Source organism: Dromaius novaehollandiae, chromosome 2 (genome assembly GCF_036370855.1).
Source record: "Dromaius novaehollandiae isolate bDroNov1 chromosome 2, bDroNov1.hap1, whole genome shotgun sequence".
Taxonomy (NCBI): domain Eukaryota; kingdom Metazoa; phylum Chordata; class Aves; order Casuariiformes; family Dromaiidae; genus Dromaius; species Dromaius novaehollandiae.
In genome coordinates this window covers 87,403,351-87,428,296 of record NC_088099.1, presented here as the reverse complement: position 1 = coordinate 87,428,296, position 24,946 = coordinate 87,403,351, and the positions used below count along the sequence as shown (strand labels likewise).

The 24,946-nt window shown below is 39.7% G+C and overlaps 1 protein-coding gene across 1 annotated transcript in view; it reads left to right on the top strand.

The window, feature by feature from the left end:
- Positions 1 to 8,850: 8,850 nt before the first annotated feature.
- The window catches only part of CDH12 (cadherin 12), a 791,024-nt gene continuing 774,928 nt past the window's right edge, over positions 8,851 to 24,946 (top strand). The window contains exon 1 of the mRNA XM_064506878.1: positions 8,851 to 8,997. The gene's annotated coding sequence lies outside the window, so the exon portion shown is untranslated. The remainder of the gene's footprint in view (positions 8,998 to 24,946) is intronic.

Here is a 24,946-nt window from a genome sequence, read left to right as displayed (position 1 = left end):
AAAAGTAAATGATCAACATTAAAAGTATTTTTGGCTCATGATTTTCAGGCTAAGGATGTGCAAACAGAACTTGGTGCATCAGTTGAGCCTCCGAAACTGTTCATAGGGCAACAGTGTAATCTTCTGAGTAATTCGGTACAGTCCTTGGTCTGCAGGAGTACAATAGAGAAGAGGGATAGCTGATATGCAAAATATTTCAACTTATGTTCTTTCTAGGCCATATACTTGGTTGAAGAATTTTCCATTGATTTTATTCTTTTTCTCTGTATATTTTCAGTCATCACATAAATTGATAGTGTAAATTCAATATATTATTTTTTCAAATAAGCAGTCAAATATGTTAGCTTTCCTATTACATACTGCAGACTATACCGTAAGCATGTCATTTTGTCAGGACCTGGAGATCAGATTTAAATTAATATTATGCGTTTTCTTCTTAAGAGAACCTTTCTCATTCTTCAGGTCTCACTTTTACTCTTGTTTTTGTATCAGATAAACTGTGCAAAATACAGCAGAAAGCTATATGAAAACACAGGTATGACACTTGACCTGAAGACCTGGACGTCTTGTTAAAAAATCCATGCATCAATGTGGATGTTCCATTTTGTTTTCCATAGTTTGTTTAGCCTCATGCCATACTCGGAGTGCAAACACTTCTTTACAAGGACTTCCTTTTTCTCCCTTGAAATCAGTGGTGGCAAAACTCACACTGAAGAGTATCTCCCTTCTCCTCTGAGCCATAGAGAGCAGGTGATGTTTTTAGAGATATTTAGTTTCTGGGAATAATAAGGAAGAAGGGTGACTTTTTGGACAGCCTGAAGTCAGGCCTCAACCGGTCAGACAGCTAGAAGTATGTCACGGAGAGGGACCAATGCTTTTGCCTGAGGATGGGAAACAGAATGAAGACAGGAGGCTGGTTTGCTCTCCCACCTCTTTCACAGCTTTTCATGGTGCCATAGAGCCAACCTGATGTTTCTGATGCCCTCTTGTCTTTCTATATACAACTAACCACCTTCCTGAGGACCCATGGATCTGCCAGACTTCCTATTTTGTGGATCAGAAAGTGATTTTGTTTTTTCCTGTGGGTGCTAAATTGATAAGTTTCAGGAAAGTGGATACTCTGAAGTAAAGGAATGCTTTGACTGTGTCTTCCACCTCTATTCAATTTCAGTAAATGATAAATAGGCCAGTCCCAGATGTAGATGAGGCCTGGTTGGGGAACTACTTGTCTGCCAGGAAAAAGGGAGATATGGAGGATTTTTTCATGGTTCTCTGTCCTCTGCAAAAGGAGGCTGAGAAAATACAGGACTGGTCTGACCCCTGTGGAAGAAGCCAGATCTGCCTGCTAGCACTGACTGTGTTGCAAGAACCCCTGTAGTTCCATCTTGGCATTCAGTAAAATGCCTGGTATCTGAGAAAGCAAAAAGTGTGTGGCTAGCACTTCTCCCCGATGCCGAGTTAAGAAAACTGTGGCCTGCTGCTTAAATCCATGCCTGTGATCACTTTTGTTATTCCTCCTGGGAATCTGATCAATGGAAGCAGGACCATGACATGAGAAAATCTAATATCCAGAGCTGCATGTGAACTACTACTGATTTCATAATAGCTGTCTGTCATGCTACCTACACATTCCCAGAATTACTATTAGCAAGTCAACTGTGTTCAAAGCACCCTGCGACTATCACATGAAGAACAGAATCTGATTTTGAAGTATAACCTTATCTCATTTAAAAGATGGTGCTGCTTTTATGTTAAAATGAGGCCTTTAGCACCTAGAATTATTGAAAATCCCCTGTTATTTAGGGTTGGGTTAGAGATATTGGGTATCGCAGTTTAACCAAACTCTAAATCTATATAGACTACTAAAAGGCTAAACTGATACGTAATATTGTTGCACTCAGCCAAACAGCACAAATTCACATGAATTTTTCAGTGGATGATAACATGGCCTCCCAAGTGTACATCACTTTAAAAGGTATGGAAGGCGGGAAAGGTAATGGTGTCAAGCAATGACAGATAAAAACAAAATTTATAATTTTACACAATTGTTAAGCTTATGTAAAATCTAACTAAAATCATATTTGTTGTCTCTATTGCTAACAAACCTTCTTAACTTGGTCCTAAACTTCCTTTGCTATGTTTATGTCTTGACTTTGAGTATAAATTGCAAAATCACTGTGCCTCTCTGAATGATGATCTGTAAATTTCCTCTTAACCTCTCTCTCATTTTAACATCAGTATTTGTATTTCTGAGAGTATGCATTGTTATAAAGAATACTACACTGCTCAGGGTAATGATATGTTCCTGTTTTCAAAATTGCTTTTCCCATGACAAAATCATTACTTCTCTTGCTATTGTAGAAATTGTAATGCTGCTTCCTGTCTAGCAACAAATTGTACTCGTGTCAGGAATATGCATAAGGGGCCTTTTTCCTTTGTATACAAAATAAGTAGTTTTCTTTTTTTTTCTATTTATCATCTGCAAAAGCACTTCCACATTAGTGCCTTGATGCAGCAAGATAATCAATAGTGAACATTGCATAATAGGATTTTCCAAGTAGCTTCCTGACTCAAGGCCTCTAGATCTCCAGAACCTTCTCGAAGCAGAAATGAAAGGTTTCTACTGTGGTTTCTATTGATGCTGAAGTTTGTTGTTTTTGTTCAATCTCTATCCCGAGAAAAGGAAAAATTTTCAGAAGTACCCATGGAAATTAAGTATTAAAATCATATTGCAAGTCAGGAGATTAATACCAGATTTCTGTTTGTGCCTTTGAAAAATATTGTTGTTTCATTAGAATATTAATGACCACTTGATGCATCCTAGTCCTGCAAAGTGCTAAGTTTCTCCAAAGCGAGATTTCATTCACTGTGCTCCATAGGAACTTAATCTGAACGATAATGTGATATCAATCTCTGTTACATAATTCACGGTTTCAGTGATTTTGATGTAAAGTTGAATATAACCTCTGATCTTGAGAAACAGTTCAGAGGAGCTGAATTAGTAAGATCATCTTTCTATACCCCCCTGAAAACTGAAGTAAATAACTTTTCTAAGCAGAGATCATAAGGGTGGCTCAAGCTGTTGTACACAGCAGTTGTAGACTGACCTGAATTTTGAAACTCCGGTGAATCTCTTCTGCAAAATTCAGTTGTCTGACAGTTGCTCAATAGCTTCCTGCTGCAGCCCCTTCAGAGATTTCGGTAGCAATCAGGATGCACTGGCTTGCAAAGATCAGTGATGCTTGGGGTGGCTGTGGGTTGAAGGTAAGGGTCCTCACTTGAGTCTCTCATGGTTTCCCAGAAAGTTAAACTTGATAAGCCCGGAGGCCTGCCTTCTGGGAATTCCTGACTTGCTTATGTTGTCCCTGAGCTCGAGAAACTGCTTGCTCACCCAGAGGCACAGCGTTTATTTTTAGGCAGATGAGAGAATTCCCACTCCTTCCTTGGCTGTGAAGAGCCATACAAAGCAGGTTGGTATCAGGGTGCCAAAAACAGGATTGCTGTTACGTGCCCTGGCAACCCACACTGTGAGGGAGGCACTGGGGAGGATGAGGAGGACAACAAGGTTGGGTTAAGGAGGAAGATGAGGGAAAGCTGAGACCTGATGCTGCACTGTGCGACTGTTGATGTTTGCAAGGGCCTTGAGGAGGGGAAGCCCACTGAGCAGCCTCCTTTCTGCCTTGCTGGCAGCTGCTTTCTTGCCTCCACTGAACTCCAGCTCTGAACACACCTTTATAATAGGAGAGTATTCTTCCAGTGTTACTAAAAGTCATGTCTAAAACCAGGCATGAATTTCATATCTGAAAATCCATTGTAGTCACACTGAGTGTAAAGTTGGGCCAGTATGTTAACGTTTCAGAAAATGGAGATAAGGGCAATCTATGTATCCAGACAAGTGGGGGAGATCTCTAGGCTAGTATCTTTGAAATCATTGTGTATGATGAACTACAAATTTATTTTCTAACCATTATCTATGCTTCTTTGCTACACAATTATTTTTTGATGTCTGAGTAGTGGCAGAAGACAGGATTTATTGCCACTCTGAAAAGCTGATTGCATGGTTGTGAACTGACTACTGATACTGGGAAGTAAAGCTTAACTGGGAGCTCACTTGGCCAAACTCATTGTCAGTAAGTCGGAGGCAGAAGTATGACTGCTGGGCTTAATTGAGAAAGTGACAATTTTTTAACTTTTAGTGTAAATAATGAACAATAAGGAAATTATACTTATGTAATATTGCTTTGAAATTAACTGTTTTGTGAATGAGGAAAAGAAACAAGAAGACAGAGAACAAACCCACAGAGAGTTAGCAGCTGAATGAAAAAAACAAACTGCAAGCAGTATTTTTTCCATTTTGATGGCTAGGGTTTCAGGGAAAAGTTATAACCTAACTATGGCCTCAAGGTCAAGTTCTGTAAGCCTTAACTTCAAAGGACTGACCAAGCAGTCAGTATTGTCACCTGAGACTATCATATAGCATTGGTCTTTACTCCTGAGATATTCCTGCTGTCTAAAATGATTGCCTCTCTTGCCAAAATAGCTTATTCAGTACTGTCTTGTAGAGACTGCTAGCTTGTACTATACTATGAGGTTTTTAAACTTTGTAGGGTTGTTTGGGGGTGTGTGTGTGTGTATGTGATGCCTTGTCATAATTTAAAGAGAATTGTTTTTGACAGGAAAAAAAAGCTTTCCACAAAGATTAATCTTTGACAAAGAATTTTTGCTTTCTGTGAGAAAAGGTTATTTCTCCTGGAAAAAATCCAAGCCTGAAAACAGATTTTTTCACTTTCACATCCACAAATCCATAAATACCCATAACAGAAAGACTTTGCAACTTAATAATGCCAATGGGGGATGGTATTTCATTCCCTCTCCACAGGGCAACTTTCCCAGCCAAGGTAAATAATTGTTACCACACTGTTAGAATATCTGTGTCTACATGCATAGACATGGTAAAACAGACAGACTATTATTACCTTGTAAATATTGCTCAAGAGAGGGAGAAAAAAAAGATGTCCAGGAACCTCTGTTTAAAAACAAGCTAAAATTTTATTGTTCAGCCTTAGAAATGTGAAGAAACCGAGAGGAAAGAAGAGACTTTGTTTTCATACAAATCTGGAAGTGACAATGAAGTCTCTTGAAATTAAAAGAAATGGTTGGGGTTATTTTCCTGGTGAATGGTATGTTTTTGCTTCAGAAATTTCTTGCATCTTTTGGTAAACCTGAGGGCAGATGAGTATGACTTAGTTTGCTGTCAGTTCAATGATTTTAGTCATACTTTAAAGAATTTAATATGACTGCACTGAACTGTACAGACTTTAGTAGCAGCTTTCAAAAGCAGTGATAAGTTTGGTCTCAAGTTTGAGTTGTCACTTAGGACAGGAGTTCTTGTAAACAAGTTTAGCAGGTGTCCATGAAATCACTTCACTCATGCAGTCTGCTCTGCAGAAATACTTGTTTCTCCTCACAAAGGCTGAAAAAAGCAGATTATTCATTTATTCCTGTGTAGGCATACAGTCAAGTAACACTTGTTCATGAAAGACCACTACAGTTGACATATGAAATTGAAATAATATAACCTTGAAGTTAAGACAATATGAAGTATAAGATATAAACTGTCTTTCTAACATTAGTGATGTACTTCCTCTCTTCCACAGACATCACTAAAGACATTTGGCAATTCATGGTCTAAGTAGTCATTTAATTACTTACATATCATAACTTCACTATCCATGTTTTCCTCAACTGGAATCAGAGTGATGTTATTTCTAACAAGTTTATTCTGCTTAGTTTTATATTCATACCAAAAGTACTTTTAGCTGTGACAAGGTCAGTAATTTGGAGAAAAGAGAAAACAAAAATAGGTAAGAATGTAATGTTGCTGTCATTTCAGGATCTAAGCATGCTATATACTTATCTCTTTTGATACTACAGGCCCCTCCTAAGGAGAAACATATGATAAATATTGGAGATAAGTGGATAGATAAATATGGATATTGGAGAAATTAGGTTTTGTGCATGATGCTAATATCATAACCTAGCCTTTTCTTGCTTCTCTCTCTCCTTTTGAAGTGTATGTACAGTGAGGTAATGTTCCTATGTCAAAGTGCATGAGTTGGAAGTGTCATTGGCTATGAAATGGGTAGTGCTCAAGAACGAACTTTCAAGTTCCTTGAACTTTCATTTCTTATCCAATATCCACAGAGTAGTCAAAATTCACCTTTTAATATACCGCCTCTTCATTTCACTGTTTTAATCCAGTATGCTGTCAGGGAGCAGTGAGGACCAGCTGCTCCACAAGCCAGGAGCTGATGGGATCCCATGGCTGGCACCCAAGCGAGGGAGCAGGGCAAGTTTGGTGGTGGTCACCAGGGTCAGACACAGCCCAGTGATCATCAGGCGAGTCCATAGTGATGAGGCAGATCCGAGGTCAGGCTGGGCAGTCAGTCTGTGGGTCAAGGTCAGGCTCCAGCTCTGTGGGGCCCATGGCCAGGCAGGGGCATGGCTGTAAGGCAGTAAGAGCTGGAGCTCAGGTGAGGAACAAAAGGCAGAGGCTCAGCTTAAAAAGAGCTTCCACAGGCCTTGGCAGAGCCCCCTGCAGTGCTTCCTGGGAGTGCCCTGTCCCAGGTCACCACAGGATGAGGACAGCCCTCAGTTGTGCTACCTCTGAGCTGGCCCTGATCCCTGGGAGCCAAACTCCAGGAGGGGGGATGCTCTCAGCGCCCTGACACATGCAGTTCTGCTGTATGGGGTTGGAAGGCGTGTTACAATCTGCGTACCGTGGAATAATTCATACATATGACATCATCTGGTTCTTCTAAATGAACAAAGCCCACCATCTGAACTTATTTATGACTCCTATTTGTTATAGATGTTTACCACAAAGGAATAGACTGATAAAACCATTATAAAATATGCTAGGTATCAAAATAATTCTTCAGTATTGGCAGAACACTTCTCAACAGCAGTTGAGTATTCAGGTACAGTTCAGCCTCTGGATGAATTAATCCAAGTAGATTTATACATGGTAGTCTGTGACCTTATCCTCAGTGTGTATGCATTAGTTTAGTTCTGACTTCAGTGCAGCTGTAATGAAGCTGTCACTTCCACAGTCACTGTGGAAGGTGGTTTGTTGAAACTGAATTGGATCTTCCCCTGCACCAAGAAAGACTGGGCAGCATCGCCTTCAGGTATGGCTGTCCAAACACCGGTGGGTCTGACAGCACATAAATCTTACTTATGTAAGGAGAATTCTTTTATGGGTACAATATTCAGGGAGACAGCTGTGTCTCTTTGTAGGACAAGACGAGAAAAAAGCACTTGCTGGCATTAGGAAAGATATGTGGAGAAGCAGGGAGGGGGCTGGACATCCAAATACTGTATGCAAGGAATAGGCACCTCAAACATCCAGAGATCAGACTGTGTTTGAAGAGAAGGAGCAGAAGCAGGTTTAAAATGTTGTATAGTACAACAGCAGAAGGTTGATCCCTACCCAGTGGGAACAGCAATGCCAGTGTATCATGTTCTCTAAAAAGGTTGCATCTTTTACTAATTAAACATATTAAAAGTAAATGGAAGCAATAAATACTAGAGAAAATCAGAGTAGGTCTGGGGAAAGTGTCACATAGTGATAAGGGACTTGGGGAAGTACATGAGCAAAAAATCTGAGTGTTTTACTAACTGTGTTTTTCACCCAATAGTCATCAGAGCCTCCTGTTTCTTCCCACTGGGGAAAAAAATAGTAAAAACTCTAATTCTGCTGTTTTGGTGCTAATTAAAATAGAGAAATAGCAAAGAAGTAAACACAGTTGAAGTGGTATGAACAGTCAAACCCAGAATCTGCTCATATAATTTATATAAACTACTCACTTTACTGGCAGTACTAATCTTCATTGACTATTGCTTATAAACATGTAGTGTGGATTTTTAATGCTCATATTTTCCAAACAAGATAATTTATGTGCTGGTCAGGTACGTCAACTTGTTTTGCATAAAAAAATAGCTTTGGTCTTTGTAAACCTGTTTCAGAACATTTGTCTTCGTGCCATTTTCCAGTACTCTGAATGTGGGTTTGTGTATTTTTCCCATCTATTTTCAAACTGCCTTGTTTCTCTTTGGCTCCTACATACATTGCCCGTTTCATCAGCACCAGGGCAAAAGTTCACATAGCAGGAGGCAGTTATGCTAAGGTGTGCAGCAGAATGGAAAGAATTGTCCCAACACCTACCTTGATTGCATAGCGCTTTGGGAATAATCTGTGCCCTCGTGGGAAGGAAACAGCTGTCTAACAAAGGCAGCATTCCTCCAAAAATGGTTGGTTCTGCTGCTGCCCTGATTGCAAGAGGTAAATATTTCCCCTTCAGGAGCACCACCATCTCACTTCAGAGCCTACATAAGTAGGATACTGCTTATGAAAAACTGAGCAGCTGAACTGCAAGGAATAAAGTTACACCTTTGCTAAAAAGGCAAGAGAGGAGCCAGGTACAGGATGACTCTTTGGCTGTGTGTCTGCAGCATTTTGTGGCCCCGGCAGGTCACCCCTGAACACAAATCCTCATCTGTTTCATTACAGGAGAGAGCGGATAGCCCAGTGCATGTTGTTGACATGCCGCTGCTCTAGGCTGTATACATACTTAGACAGCTGCCCAATTACAGCTGTTGTGCTTGGAGCAGTAGTGTTTTAATTAAGTGTCTGGAGGCAAGTTAGAAAGACGGCAGTTTAGTCTGGTGAGAGGTGAGATGAAGTTCTCATGTTAAAAAGAGTTTTCTATCTGATAAAGTGATTACAGCATATCTGAGATGACACTGCGCTCTGCCAGTAAAGTGTTGGATTGCACCACTGGAAGAGCCTTGCACTGGTTGCTAGTATCCTAAGGGACTGGCATTATTGACAATTCCTTCCGAGGCTCTCTCTTCCTCTTCCTCATCTCTTCCCATATGCTGTGCATTTAACAGAGGACAAAGAGGAAGGCAACACCAGATTACGGCCTGCAAATGGTAAAGTTGAGGTGTGGGGTGGGGTGGGGGAATTCTTTAAATACAAAATTTGTTTTGTTAAAATGTCTGCAAGTTTTTAGGGATTTCATAGACTGTTCTGGCAGCCTGACAGCTGTTGTATAAAAGATGTCAAGGCAGGTTCACGAGTCCACAGCTGATGGTATACGTTGATCTAAGAGTGAGAGTCACTTCTGGAGAAAAATAAAAGCAAAGCAGAGAGAGAAAAGGGTAAGGGAAACTGTCGCCAGCTGCCAGATAGGAAGAACAGCAATGGAGTCCTTCAGATGAGTTTCCTTCTCTGGGGTGCTGGGGGGAATGTCTCTCCAGTGCAGCAGGTGGCGATGATGAAGACAATGATTTTTCACCATGCTTTTCTCCTAGCACTTTATACTTTTCATTGGGACTCACTCAAAATCCTTATTGGTTGTTCCTACCTGTGGCACTGTTAGTACTGGTTGGAGTTTGCTAATCAGGTGCAAGTGTTTGCATATTTATTGGCTGTGAAGTTCCTATGCACATCTATTATAGGATAATATTTATCAAGCATTTAATTTATTGTTATCTATGGTGTTATGCACTATGTTTAGTTTTCTCTAATATAAAACAAAATCTTCAAAACAAGAGGTAAGGGAAGTGGGGAAAGAGGGGTGAGTTGAAAGCCAGTGGTAATTGCTTCCCCTGAGAACCCAGCACAAAAGCATGATCGGGGTTTGCAGGCGCCAGGCACGAGACCCACAGCATCACAACAACAGCTTGGGAACTCAAGGGAGAAACACTGCCACTGCAGCTTGGGTGGAAGGCTACAGAGCTGCAAATAGCAGACCTTAGCGTTACTCAGGCTGAGGCACTGAGACACTGAGCAATATCGCCATAGAATTTCCTTTCTGACATGAAGACGCTGCTGGGCAATGGAGAGTTTGGGGCAGGACAGACTGTGGTCCTGGCACTGTCTGAGCCTCTCCAGCCACTTAGCGCGAGTGGCCTTAAGCAAAGGGAATATAGGCGATGGTGGCTTCTCGGAAAGGCCACTAAAATGGAAGGCTTTTCAAACTGACTGTTCCCTTCAGTACTTTCTCAGGGCCACACACAGTCTGATTGTGAGTTAGCATTATTATCTTGCCTGCAATGGAAAACAATTTGTGAATGCTTTTTACTTAAGAAAATGTTAATTGGTTGGATAAGTAAATTTATCTCCCTCTCTGACTTTGGCTTGTATCCTACAGCTTCCAGAACTTGGAGGATTTGGATGCCTCTGCAATAGTCTCTTGTTTATCCTATTTCCATTTGCGCTGCATTTGAATCTCTTCCACATAAGAGGGGCTTCTTTGGAGTTCAGAACAAGAAAAATAAACTTGTCTCAGAATTTCCATGACGAGGCTATGCTGTTTCCTCTACCTCTGCTGTAACGCAGAAAAGTGAACTTTTCATTGAAGATGTATACTGCAGGTAGTGTCAGAGTAATGTAAATGTAGACAACAAGTTAGTATCTGGAACAGCTAGAATAGATGGCCCTGTTTTTCTCACGTGTTTATAGAGATGTCTTTCATTCTCCTAGACTCTTGTCAGACATAATAAAGCAGAGTGAACTGCGCACGCACACACAAAAAAGCACACTTAAAAGTACTGTTGCTTTTGCAGTTTGGGTGTTTGGGAGGGATTTTTTTTTGGTCCTATCATCTCACTTCTGGAATAGTCAACTAACTAAAAATCAAAGAAAGATCTCTACAAGGAAAGCAAGTGCTTTAAAATAGGTTTGGGGTGTTTTTGTTCTCAGAATATGCACAACTTTTTTTTCTCCTTCATTCTCACGCCTAAAAGAAGAAAAATCTGTTTGACAGTGCTCTTCTGGGACTTAACATCTCTCTTCTCTTGCTTCCTGTCAGTTGTTCTCGCACATAAGCCTTGGATCAGTCCTTAAAGCAAGGGAGAAAATCTCATTACAGAAAGTATAAGAGGGATACAGGGATCTGGTTATGGTTTCAGCTGTTTTCACTTTTTACTCCAGTATTTTTATTATTATTTTTAATTCAGTTAAAGCCAGTGCTTTATGAGCCAGAATTTGCAAGGTGTGGTGTGACTGCTGTGAGACTGGCTTTTGACTGGCACCGAGCTTATTCTGCTCTTGAGAAAGCAAGGATGAACATTCATGCCCTGTGAAGAGTGCAGCTACTTCATCTCTCAGAAAATATCATCTTTTTCACCTAATAATGAGGATAGCAAGACAGTGACAGTGGCAGAAAAGTCTCTGCATTTATGCTTTACTTGTTGGCCAGTAGGGTCCACTGCAGTATTCAGAAGGCAATACATCTTCTAACCTTCTCCATCCTGCTGTCTGAAACAGCCATTTGCCATCCCTTGTGTTCAACCCTTGGGACAATACACTGAAAGAGGCTGAATCATTTTAATTGCCTCTGAATTCACTCAGCAGCTCATGGGAGATATCCCTGGCTCACTAATTCCTTTTTGTGGTCAGCTGGTCTTTTTCCATGAACCAAAGATTACTCAGGTGATATCAGCTTTCACTCTTCGAATCCAGTTCCCATATGTATTGTCAATATAAAGATATAAACTCAATATCCTATAATGAATAGTCTTAAGCCTTAGAGTCCCCTGAGCTTTTTTGCATTTTGATTGTTATGGGAAGAGTACCATAATTAAAATTTTGTGAATAATCTACAACGAATAATTTATCTTACAAATTCTCCTATTTTGTCTTTTAGGAATATCTCTGAGTACATCGACTTATGTTTGCTTTTTGAAAGTAGTTTATTGTCCTTTTAAGGGAGTGTGTATCTTTGATGATTAATAGTCAATGCTACCTTTCATCTGTTTGCTGTTTTGACTCTGTTGCTCAGTCTTGATTGGCCAGAGAAGTCACATTGGGGTTTTCCTTTCTGTTAGGATAAACAAACAAGAATTTTGACATAAATGATTTTGTGCCACTGTAAAATTTGTATGAAAATAAACTTGTTTGTCACTTGTAACTATTTGGTCTGGTAAGTCTCCATCTCATGACTTTTTCATAAAAGAATTAATATACTAGAGGCACAAGAAGGAGCTAGTGGGATGGGTGGGCTCAGGAGAATATCACTCACACAAACTCACAAAAATCAATGAAAAAATTAAGTTGGTAGTTAATGCATTATTAAAGTTTGATAGAAATATTGTGACTTTAATCTGGAGATTTTCAGCCAAGCTTTAAGTGACATTTCAGCTCATTTTTTTAAAGAAACATTATTTCAATGTTAATTTCAATATTCTAATCTTTAAAAAAGAGCTTTTAGTCTGGATCATATTACCTTGTTGCTGTCACTTTGCTGCGATACAGATATTGCTTGATATTTAGTCTAATTCTTTTTTAGTTACCTGACAGCTTTGTTCCTCTTGCAGTGATGTTATCTGATCTTATTTTTCTGAAATCAGGTTCTTAGGTGATGAAATCAGTATGTATCTACTCTTCAGTGGAAACATGAGTTGATATAAACGGACCACTGACAGATCAGGACACTTAATATGACAAACCTTGTTAAAATAATGAGTGTTATACTCGAGAGGATTTACAGTGAATAAGTATAGCAATATTGGCTCTTTTGCTTTAAAAAATGTCACCAAATCAGTTATCTGCAGGAATAACACAGTTCACACATCACTAGGACTTCATTTCCCTTGTCACTCCTGGAATAATTGAGCTGCTTTAAGTTCCTGATTCTCGATTGTACATTAGGACACGATTAGATCCATGGCTATAACAACAGTTGTATAAAATAGCATAATTCAGGTGAAATCAAAGGATTTTTTGGCTTAGCTATTTTGATGACAGCACTACCTGTAATTGTTAGGATGCCTTTTTTTCTTTTGTCACATCTTCTACTTTGGACTATACAATGTTAATGTATAAAGAAGCCCCAGTGTCTTCACATCTACCTTACAGACAAAACTAGTGCATGGTATCTATATATTTCCTACAAAGAAATAATCCCAAAATGAGCCTGGAATTTTTTTCCTAATTCCTTTAAAAAACCATTATCTTCCCTTCCCCAGCAATCTCCCACTCCAGAGTCTATTATTTTATCATGTTAGTTTAATTCATCTGGTGAGAGAAAAGTGCTTCAAAACACAGTGGCAACATTCAAGCCACTTGAAGGTGTGCTTTTTGTTCCATTTTTCGTCCTTCTTGTTGTTATTTAAGTCTAACTTTCAAGTGAGTTCTCAGCAGGATCCAAAGAAATGCCTTTAGTGAGAGTGGAAGGTTCTGAGATGGTTTTGAGTTAAGAGCAGAAACACTGCAAAGCAACTGCCTAAGTGGTAAGCACTGCTATCTGTAGCATGATTTATTTCTATGGATGGGTGCATAAATATGTGTATGTCTCTTCGCTCCTTCCTCATTGCCTTGAAAACTTAGAAAAACCTCTGTTTTTATATTGTTTTGAGGAATATGTGAGAAGATGGAAGGAAATGATGAAAACAGAGCAGGAGAATTAAAAATGCAGCTTGGAGCAGATGTTTCAGATATGGCAAATGTTATTTTAGGATCATTATATTTTTCTTCTATGTTTTTTGAAATGACTACACCCCAAATGTCAAAAAAATAGTTTTTTTTCTGATCATTACATAGGATCTTTATTGCTACAATTAAATTGATGAATTTTACACTCTTTCTGCCATGTCTGTCATATATCTGAAAGTATACAAAGATGATTTAAAATCACGCTACAGAAAAATGTTTTATGGTGCATGGTTTTTATGTTTTTAAAAGGTATATTGCTTGTGACCACTTGCTGTTCCTCATACACAAGTTTATTCTTCAGGTACAAATAACTCGTCAAGATTTTCATGGGAGAATTGTGCTGCTATATGGACCAGCCACTCCATTCAAAGGTGACACTCGTAGATCCAAGCCAGTGGTGAAGCACATTTGAGCATTCTCAAGTACAAAGGCCACAACTAAATTGGTCTAGAGGTTGTTCCCAAGGGCATAGCTGGGGAATTTCTCATGGCAGGATTAGTGAATTGTCCTAGCCCCATGCCTAATGTACAGGTAGTATAAGCCTAGAAAGCCTAGACTTTGTAGTTTAGATAGTAAGTTCTCAGAGAAGTTCTTATGTATTGTAGAGGCAACACTGAGCACTAAGAGTTTGTTAAAAGTACCCTGTACAGGTGCAAACTTAATATGGAATTTACACCAGTCAGTGTTTCAGCCTTATAGTACGTTTATTTTACTATAATGTGCACCAATCTGTATGGTTCAGTTGGAGTACAGCAGTTTTGTTTATTGCTAGAAAATTTTTAATAAATTAAATCAGCTAAATTACTGAAAATAAGAAAAAAGATTCTGGATGGAACAGCATGGTATATGTTTTAGCAAGTCAGTAGAGCGGACAAATAGGAAGAACAAGCTAGAAGATTCTGAATGAGAAAGAGCACACTGAAGGAAAAGAGCTTTCCTTCAGTCTCTCATTACTGAGGAAGGATTGCCTCGAAATCAAATTAATTATGAATGATCATTTGGATAATATTAGCTACAAATACAAAAGGCTGTAGCTAGTCTGTCATCACTGGTCTCTCACTAAGCATGAATTCAAACTTCCAAATCAAGATGCTGTGAGAATGGGATGCTTACATCTTACAGACCTGTGAGTGATAACCTTCTTGCTTAGGTGTCCAGTGCTCAGATTCCTTGTCTGTTATAGGGACTTTGCTAATGGGTTTTGATGCCATTCTAAAGCAGGCATGGACCAGCTTCTCTATTAGATACACTTGCGTATCATCCCAGTCCATCATACCCTAGGCTATCTGAAATCAACTGAGTCAAGGAAGGAGGTATGTAAACAGCTTCTTCTGAGGCCGAGGACACTTCTTAAGGTGAAATAACTTCCTGCTCCCTAGAGTCATGCATATGGGAGATGCAAGTTAGTGATGCATAGACAGAAGCATGGCTAGTGTAACAGCTTAATGATGTTGAATCTACAGGGTTCTGGGATAGTTTGAAGCAGTGTTTCAATAATAGTGACATTAACACACTAGTTTAACCACTCTTCAAAAGCAGTGGGGAGAGCGGAGTTTGTTGGCAAGGAAAGAGCGAATGAGATGTCTATTAAGATAATAATTAACTTCCATTTTTTAGGTATCTTAATGTTGTTGTAAAAGCTGTACCAGAAAAAGAAAGCTGATGTTCTGCAGATGTCAGGGAGGCAGGTTTGTCTACCTGTGAGGTAAACTCCCTATCATCGCCCTCACACACAAACCAGCTTTGTTTCTGGGTAGGGCGCATATGTTGAAGTGCCTGCAGTATGTCACCATCCTCTGAAAGGAGGCTGCTAAATGAGCTTTGTAGGAGCAGGCAATGGGTGCAAGTGTTTTAAGCTGTGTTATCTGGCTGGATCTGTTTTTTAACATATCACTAGATGTGATTCAGCCAAGTATTTTGATTCCAAGCTTGTATTGCAGAGTGGACCAAGATATTCTCAGAGGCAGAGATGTTGGGAGGTGATAAGGGTTGCAAACTGTATATGGCATATCTAGTGACAAGGTTGTGTTTTCTGCTCCTGTAGAGCAACCAGGCCATCTCAGAATGATCCAGTCTGAATTGTGCTGATATGTGCTAACCAGCTGGAATAAGAATATAAAAACAACCTTGCTTGGATCAGAGTCTATCTAGCCCAGTATCCTGTCACCAAGAATGGCTATGACTAGATGCCGAAGGACATGTGAACAGGAAAATATACTTAATATTTCCCCTTCACACCTTCCCATTTTCCAATTCCTTTTCAGTTCTGGGAATGTCCTCAGCTTGATGTGACTTCTTTACTTTTCAAAGGCCTTCTCTTTCAAATACCTCTCTAATCTCTCCTTGAATTTGTATGAACTTGTAGCACCGTCAGCATTATTTGGCAAGAAGTTCACTACCAGAGTGAAAAACCATCCTTTAGCTTGTTTGGAAACGGGCTCCTGTCAGCTTCATTTGCTTGCCCCTCATTCTCATGTTGGAAGAACTGATGAGCAATTGAGCTCTGTCCCCATGAGACCTCTCCATGATACTCATGACTGCTTAGGTTTAGTCTCTTTTTAAATCAGAGAGTCTTAACCTGTACTGTCATTTCCTCAGACAGAAGCATTTTTCACATCATTGATCATCTCTGTTGCTCTTCTCTGAATGTTTTCCAGCTCTATGTTTCTTGAAATGAGAGGACAAAGATGTGGGCAAACCATGGATTAATACTGCAACATAATTCCTAGTAATTTCTGACATTTTATTAAACTTTTTGACCTATGCGGAGCATTGAGCTGCTGTTTTCATGGAAAAAGCTATTGTAAGCTCAGGTCTTGCTCACAAATGGTTGTGGTCACCTCAAAACCTATGGTTTTGTCTGGGGAGGTTGCAGTGGTGAGGTCTGCACCAGCTGCACGGGGCTGGGGGTCATCCTTCCCCTTGGGAAAGCGAGGTGAAACAAGAGAGTGGCTGGGCAGGGAGTATTCTGTATGCAGTTAACTGCTCGCATTGGCTCCGCTTTTCTATTGCTGTGCCTAGGAGTTTCCGCATACAGCTTCCTCGCCTCTTCAAAGGCAGTTTACTGCTTGCACACTCCTCAGCTGCGTCGTGAAGGGATGCACCACCACCCTGACTGCTCCTGGACATGCTGCCTGTAAAATGGCCGCCACTGCTGGCATGCCCCACCCAGGTGTCTGTGATTGGCTGTTGTCGTCACAGGCGTTGCTGTGACTGGTTGCTGGGCGGGCTTGGGTCTCCCAGCAACCTCTGTGGGGGCAAGAGGTGCCTACCGTTGAGGAGGGCAGGAGAGGTGCTGGGGCGCCCGGCAGGCAGAGAGCAGCCTCGCTGGGCTGCCCTTTGGGTAGAGGGAGCCTAGAGAGGGAGGTAGGTGAGTGCAGGAGGTGCTGGATCACCGCAGGAAGGTGTGCTGCCCTGTGGGGGAGGTGTTACTGGCAGTGGTGCGCAGCCAGGCCCAAGGGGAGCACTGTTGCCGGGGCCGACTAGGAGCTTGGCACTGTCTCTGCAGCGGCCCTGTCGGGTCACGGTGCTGGGATGGTGGCCAGAGGCAGGCTCGAGGGGGGAATACTTCCCAGGAAAGGGAAACGCAAAGCGTGGGGCCGTAGCCAGGTTTTGCAGGCCGTTTCAGGAAGCCCTGGGTGAGTAGGGATGGGAGATTGTGGAGAAGGGAGTAAAACCTGAAGGTTGCAGTGTCTTGGCAATCTCTCCCTGTTCGTGCCGCGCAGAGAACAGCGCGTTCCCTCAACAGCAGAGCCTGCAGTTGTCCCCAGCTGGTAAGTAACACCACAAGGACATTCAGGAGGGAACGTGAATTAGGCCAGATTTTGTGTTGTGACAAACTGGACACCCCTGTACTGTAGGCAGAACTCATAACTAATATTTCAGGCTGCAAACATGTAGTTTTTGAAATGAAGATGTTGTCCGAAAAGCGGATTCGTTGCCCGGTGTGCAATAAGCCAATAATTACACACTCAGGAGAGACATTTATTTATTTATTTCAGAATTGCGCAAGCCTGGGTGCTCGGTGGTTTCCCACAAATCAAGCACACAGCCCCTCCCCCCCCAACTTTTCAAGTAGCATTTATACACGCAAATTGCCAGATTTACGACTTTCCCTTTTACACTGATTGGTTAGTGATTTCTTCATTCCCTGGATCCCACCCCTGCTTCTCAAGGTCCTGGTCAATTAACACTGCCCCAGCTGGGTCAGTAGGTGTTATCTCCCAAGGCCCTGAGGAAGAAGACATAATCCAGACCCCTTAATCAGCACTGTTTCAACAGTGAGAGGAAGCTTCGCTTCCCAAGGTCCTGGCGCCAAACAGGCCTTATTTCACAGCCTTGGCATCCTCCCTTTCGGAGAGTGGGGCACAGGAATGCAGACTGCTTGTAACTCCCTTATCTTTCCAGCCTGCACCAGCTCTGGGGCCCTTTCTTACCGAACTAGGAGCGCGGCCTAAGGCTTCAGCAAATTTAGCTACTCATGCTAAGCAAGTGTGCGGCTACTCATGCTAAGCAAATTTTATCTAAGATAGAAGTTATCCAAATCTACCTACTTCAAACATTCTTTCTGAGCTTCTCAGGGTTGGCTTGTAACAAAGACAGTAAGTGAGATAAAGAGACAGTTCCTCAGCTACTGTAAACTGTAAGCTCTGTTCACTTGCAAGGAGCTTTACTTGTTTATGTCAGCTAAAATATGACCCAATATATACATATAAGAAATGGATGAAGAACTGATAAATACCTTAGGCCCTGAATCCTTCTGTCTTTTTAAAAGTATGTCTGGCAGTATTTTTTGCTTTTTCTAAAGCAGATTTATTGCTGTTTTATTGCTCCTGCGGTGAGAGAAATGAGGGGAGGCTCTGTCCGCAGAAGGTAGCACTGCAACTGAAGCAGAGTTGGAGAAATAGAGGCCAAAGCATTTCAAACTTAGCTCACATGCTTTCTAATCAGAAGGAGCATCTGTGCAATAAAATGAGATGCTGCAGTGCTTTGTCTAATGCTGAGTTAACTGTCCCTGGAACCAGTGGTATAAATAAAACCAATTTACCATAGTAAAACTATGGCAGCATAATGCTGTCTGTTGCAGCATTAGGCCTTTCCACATTCCAGAATAAATTCATTCATTTTCTGAATTTTTCAGCTAAGCTTATCAGCTGTAACTCAACATTGTGCTAGCATAACAGCATTGTTATTTGCCAGCTCAAAACACAGCACGTTCACCTCCACATGGAATATACTGCTTAAACAAATGCTATACCAGTGTTTCACTTAATTTTTATTCCAGCCCAACTTACATCACCTTAACTATGTATTATCTGGACAACTGATTATAAACACTTAGTTTGGATTGGATAAGTATATGCAAGCAGTCTGTTGTTGATTCGTTGTATTATTAAACTCTTTTACCTGAAAGTACTGCTTTAGTAGCTACAGACTTTCATCAGTTTGAAGTAGGCTTAGCATTCCTACTTTTAACAGAACAGGTTTGTTTTTTAGAGCTCTTTTGTTCTTTTTTCTTTTTCTTGAGGCTGTTATTTTTATGACTATTATATCTGTACTGGAAGGCAAACTTCTCCTTTGACGTACCTAGCTCAGCCTCATGAAGAAAGGTGATGGACCAGGCAAGAGCTGCTTCAGCTCAGTGCTTCAGATGTGCACCTGACTTTCCTTTGTGCCTGTGCGATGCAAACTGGTGTAAAGGGGTGTAACGACTCCAACTACGCTGCTCACCTCCTTCATGATTGAAAGTGTTATGGTATTCCACAACATGCTACCTTAGAATGGGGAATAACATGCCCACCCAGCAAGATGTGGGGGATTTGGGGGGACTAGCAGAATTACAAGAAATAGAGGCTCACCCACAGGAATCCGAGAGAGGTCTTGACAACATTTACTCCTGGTCTAGGTTAGGAATGGAGCCTCCCCTGCTACTTAGGGTGCTGTATTGCATGTACGTTTACTTCTTTTAAACTTTCCTTCATGAATATTTTGTTTTCAGAAACAACTTACTGAAATAGACTGTTAGAAACATCCCTGTAAAATACTGTATTCTGAAACCGAGAAATGTTTGAATATGCAAAAAGCAGACAATACAATCTCATTTTGTTTTGCAAGTATCAATTGTAGAAAAACGTAACAGAATCTTTCCAGCTCTCTGTTGTTGGAGAGGACCAGGAAAGCAAAAATGGGCTTTACTTTGCTCCATGCAAGCCAGCAACTAGTTTGCTTTCAATATTCTAGAAGATAACCTCAAGATTCTTCTAAATTATGTCTGGCTTTCTTTTGGAGACATAGAGATAGGGATTGTTGAAGAATTATGGCAGTGTGGCTATTCATTTCTTTTCTCTCGCTTTCCATCCTAAAAGGAATACAGTATAGACCCAAAGGCTTTGTGTCTGCCAGTTGATGCCGCTTCCTGATGCTGGAGAAATAGTCAGGTAGTCAGAAGAAGTTATTGCCTTGTTATTTAAAAAAGAAAAACAAAAAGCCAATTCTGCATTTATAGAATATTTTTTGAGGTAGATAAAGTTGTGAGGTAACAACAGTTGATAAAGACATGTATTTTGAAATTTTTCTTACAACACTCAGCTCTTTAGCATTTCCTTCTGTGGGTATAGTAAGTTCAAAGAAAAAAAAAAAAGAGATAGCTAGAGATCAAAACTTTGTTCACTCAAATTTTTACGCCTTCCCTTCTTCCCCTTCAGAAATTATTTTAGATCTTCTGTTGTTTAGGATTTGGGCACTTTTTTTTCTTTGACATTATTGCAGAAATTATGTATACAAATGTTTTTGGAATGTATGAATTTTATATTGCTCCAGCAATTATGCCATATTGCAGAGCAGTTATGCTAATGCTGTATTACTTTTGCGTGCAAATAGTTGAAATGAGAGCACAGAAATACAACTTAAAATGTAGATCTCCAGTGCTAGTTTTCCACTCCATTTTCGGTCTGCATCTCTCCATGTAAATGATTCAACTTCTCTTGCATTTATCTGTCTCTATTTCACTTGTATATGTGGCTGCAATATCTGGGTTTGTGGGTTTCTATGATTTTTTTTCTACAAATCAGAAGGATTTAAGGAGGCCAAAGAAAGCAGTATGTTCTATAAGTATAGTTTCTTTTTTCTTTTCTGCAAGTTTCACAAAACCTCTGAAAAATCCAGCATTTATGTAAAATGTATAAAGCTGAGAGAATCATCTGCTGTATATTCAGTACAAAGAGGTAACCAAATATGCAGTACCTTGAAGAAATATTTTAGTTATAATGAAAAAAATTTCAGAAAGAATTCATCTGAGTGTACCAAGTCCTAACATGAATGTAATAGAGGGCATAAAACATTATATGAATATAATATACACTAGTAATATTATTTTATTACAGTATTGTGTGTGGTATTAATAATTATTACAGTATTAGTAGATTTTGATTTTGATTTATCATATTATATGAATGGGACTTTGATGCTAGAATAACAGAGGTTTCATACATTTTTCTGGGATTGCAGGCATTTGCTGCTCTTCTTTTGGATGCATTACTTCCAGGGCAGTAAAAGCACTCCAGTTTGTACTTAAAACACGTGACAAGCTTAAAAACAAGCCTGGAAACAAAAACATAACAGCAAACATAACTGGCAAACCACTGACATCACTCTATTATTTTAGTTGTTGGTTAGGGTTTATCCAAGGTAATCCTTAGCTGTAGGAACCAATCAGCTACCTTAACAGTGCTCTGTGCTCAGAGTTGCTTTTCAAAACAGTATGTATGGCTTTTTATGGAGGAATCTAATCTAGGAAAATTCATTATATTCTGACTATGATTAGTTCAGGATGCTTTGGGAAAGGGAAATGGATCATTGTCTAAGCTTGTCTGAGACTTTTTATACACAAAGACTTTATTTTTTTGTTTTTTTTCCCCCTAGGTAATGGGTTTGCAACACCTTGGAATTAAAAAAAAAAAAAAAACCTATAAGATTTCAGTTATCTCACACGTGTTAATATTATACACATAATAATCCACAGGATAATAATAAAACAGGCAACAAATTTAGGATTAGCGGGGGGGTTTTTCTTGGTCAGATTTTGTATTGCCATTAGCATTACCTTCTGTCATTAATCAAACATAGTTACATAAACTATATATGAATATATATCTGCAATAGAATAGCAGTTTATTAAAGCTAATTCTGTTTAAGAAAAGGCTGGTAGTGTCTCACCACCCTGTTTATACACTAGTCTGTTACAGTACTTGACAACAGGATGGATATGTGGGTTACAGAGCGATGTTATTTCTTCTGCAATTAGTATTTCACAGTTTGGTTAAGAACCTGTCATATAGTAGTCTGAAACCTAGGACTCCCCATCCCTGGCAAGTGACCTAGCCAACAGAAGTCATTGTAACCATTCTTCTGTGTGGCCCAAATGGTACTTACTTGTCTTATAAAAATCAAACTTCTCCAACAAGGTCATACCTCTCTTCAATAGCAGCCATCAGGCTGGTGGCTAAGGCATTACTAGATGACATGTAAGCCAGAATTTCAAATCTTCTTTGGCAAAGGAGAGAAATGAACGGCATTCAGGGTGACTGCACATGTACTGTGAGATGAAACAGTGCCAGCATCAACCTCCTCCTTTGGCTGTCCTTTGACAGGAAAAACTAATCCTTTTATGTTTTTTAAGAGATGCCTGACTCTGGGTGATTATTCAGTGGTGTGACTCCCACGTGAAGGGCAACCAGAGGAAAGTATCTAATTGTTCCTGAAAGGCAGAAGGCTTAAAAGCCCTGTCATGGATGCTTTTAGTTACTTTGGATAGTTATCTTTCCACATGATAGCTTTTGAAACTATTCTGTTCCTACCTCTCTGTGTTTTGTATGAGGAACTAATTGAGTTGCTTTTACTTGCACAGTGTCTGAAATCATATCAGTTGGGGATATGAACTGTGATTATTTATGAGATGAACTTATTCGTACAATTTTTTCCATTCATAAATGTTGGTAATTCCAATGCTATTATCAAAAATGCATTAACAATTATAGCTTGCTTAACTTGAAGGTTTGAAATGTATCATGGATTGAATTTATGAAAAGTGCATTTGTGAATTTTGAAATTTACTTTTTCTTCTGGCTTTGGCAGTCCTTTCTGACTATCATCCTAGACCACAATCCACAGAATTTTTCTACAATAATATAGTTCCTACAGGCATCTGGAAGATGACTGTCTTCTCACTTACATTCACACTTATTCTTGGTTGCAACTGCTGGTCTTTCATTTCCACTGCATTTCTGAGGTGATATCACTTTGCTGTTACCTGTGGAGCCATAGCAGCATAAACTGGAATAAAATAGCATTGAGAAATCTCTATTACTGTGCATCAGGCAGAGGATTAGTTCTGTGTTTATTTTGTGCTTTCCCAATTGTGGGTCATCTTTATTAAATATTTGGTTTGTAGGCTACTGAAAGCTGTTTTGTCCTGCTAGGTTTCCTAAGGATAGTTACAGCAATATCCACTGAAAAGAGGGAAACCAGTGTCCCAGCAACATTTCCTTCCCTGCTGTTGCTCCTCAAATGCAGAGAAAAAAGGAAGGGTGCTGCTGTTGAATCCCTAAAATGACTCCCTACCACAGAAGATACCCATCCATTTGGCTGCAGGGCTGTTGTGCACTTTTGGCATTGAAGGAATTGCAGCACAGCTTAGGAAAAAGGACTGTTGACCTTGGGGGCTATAGTCCAGCTCTGCAGGGCAAGTGGGAGGAGAAGCAGGCTTCCAATCCCTTGTGAGAAATGAGTAAGATTTTTAACAATTGCTTTTAGCCTGTAGGCTTAAATTCGGTAACTTTCATGGGGCAAATACAGAGCCTGGGAGCTAGTTAGTTGTTACTATATCTTAATGTTTCTGTGAAAAAAGGGTTTTTTAGTTATCTGAAGATGTAGTCTTAAACACATGAATCTGACCTTTTTCTCAAGCTCTCTCCCTCCTCCCAGTACGATTTCAATGCATAGTAAAGGTGACAAGTCAAAAGATAGGAAATGACCTATAAAAAGAAAAAAAAAACATGGACTTGATATAAAAGGTGATAAGCTGATTTTCTTTCATTATGTTCAAGCTTAGCATTCGTAAAAGTACATTCCTTTATGAAAAATTCTTAAAGACAAATTTGAAAGGTAAAATTTTTTTAAATGATCAGTTAAATGAATGAAATCACTTCTGAGAAGATAATTCTTGATACTTACTCTAACCCAACTAATTTTAATGGTTCTTATGACATCTTTAGTTGAGAAAAGTTGTTATATATGTGTGGTTAAACTTTATGTATTGTCTGAAAGGGATTTCATAAGGAACATAAACCAAGAATATGTCTGACTATATCAGAAGTCTGTATTTTCTGAAAGCCTTTTGACTTGGATTGAAATACTTAGCATGTGAGTGTCATTCAGTAAATTCATTGCATTTCATGTGAGGCAGGTATATCAGTGTCTTGGACAATGTGGGTAGTGGTGGCTCAGAAGGCTTTTATCATGTGAAGTAGTTAGGTTGCTTTGCAGGCATTTAAGGATCTTTACAGCCTGAAATTTGAAATGCGATGCACCAAGTCATATATGTTTTTGCTCTTGTATTGCATACCATTGACATCTTCAGTGTATTCAGTATATTTGGGAACAGACTCCAGAACTAGAAATGAGACTTTTAAGACCTTCCAGTAACTTGTTTTAACGTTAGGATGTATTTATTGCAAATTCTAAGGCAAAAGAAAAGCTTGAGAAGGCAGAAAAATACTTACATGGCACAGATAAATAAAAGGCAGTGCTTAACCAGAAGGAACTAGCCAGATGTCTTACCTGTGAACTTTCAAGTATTCCAGCACTTGTATCATTTCAAAGGTATAGCTTTTTTGTAAAATGTTATTTGTATGCATGAAGAAGTCCAAGTTAATAAGCTTTTAATTTTAACTATCTAAAAATCTCAATTGCAGTTTTTTATTTTTCTTTAGAAAGTGTTGAAATCATTCCCAACAGTTTAAACTGCTTTCATGTCTTGAACCAGAAGCTTAGTTATGACAGATCACTGTATCTGTGCTGAATAACCACATCTGACTAGCTCAACTGGGGATCTGTCCTATCACTTGCAGAGGGTACCTCTGGTCTGATACATCTTTTAAAAGTCGTTGTATCTTCTTGCAGAATCTGTCAAAGCAATAGAGAAATTATTTCCATTCTTTGACCGCTAAATCTCCAGCAAAGTAAAGGGGGATATTTTCTTAAGAACTTACTACAAGTATCAAATTTTAAAGGAAATAAAAGCAGGAAATAATAAAAAAAATTCTAGCTCTAGTGCTGTGTCATGACAGTACTTCACTGGCTGCAACAACCTTCCAAAATTGTTGTTTTGAGCATGTCATGCACAGAATCAGGCATCGTGTTAGGCACATCATGCCAGTTAGGGCC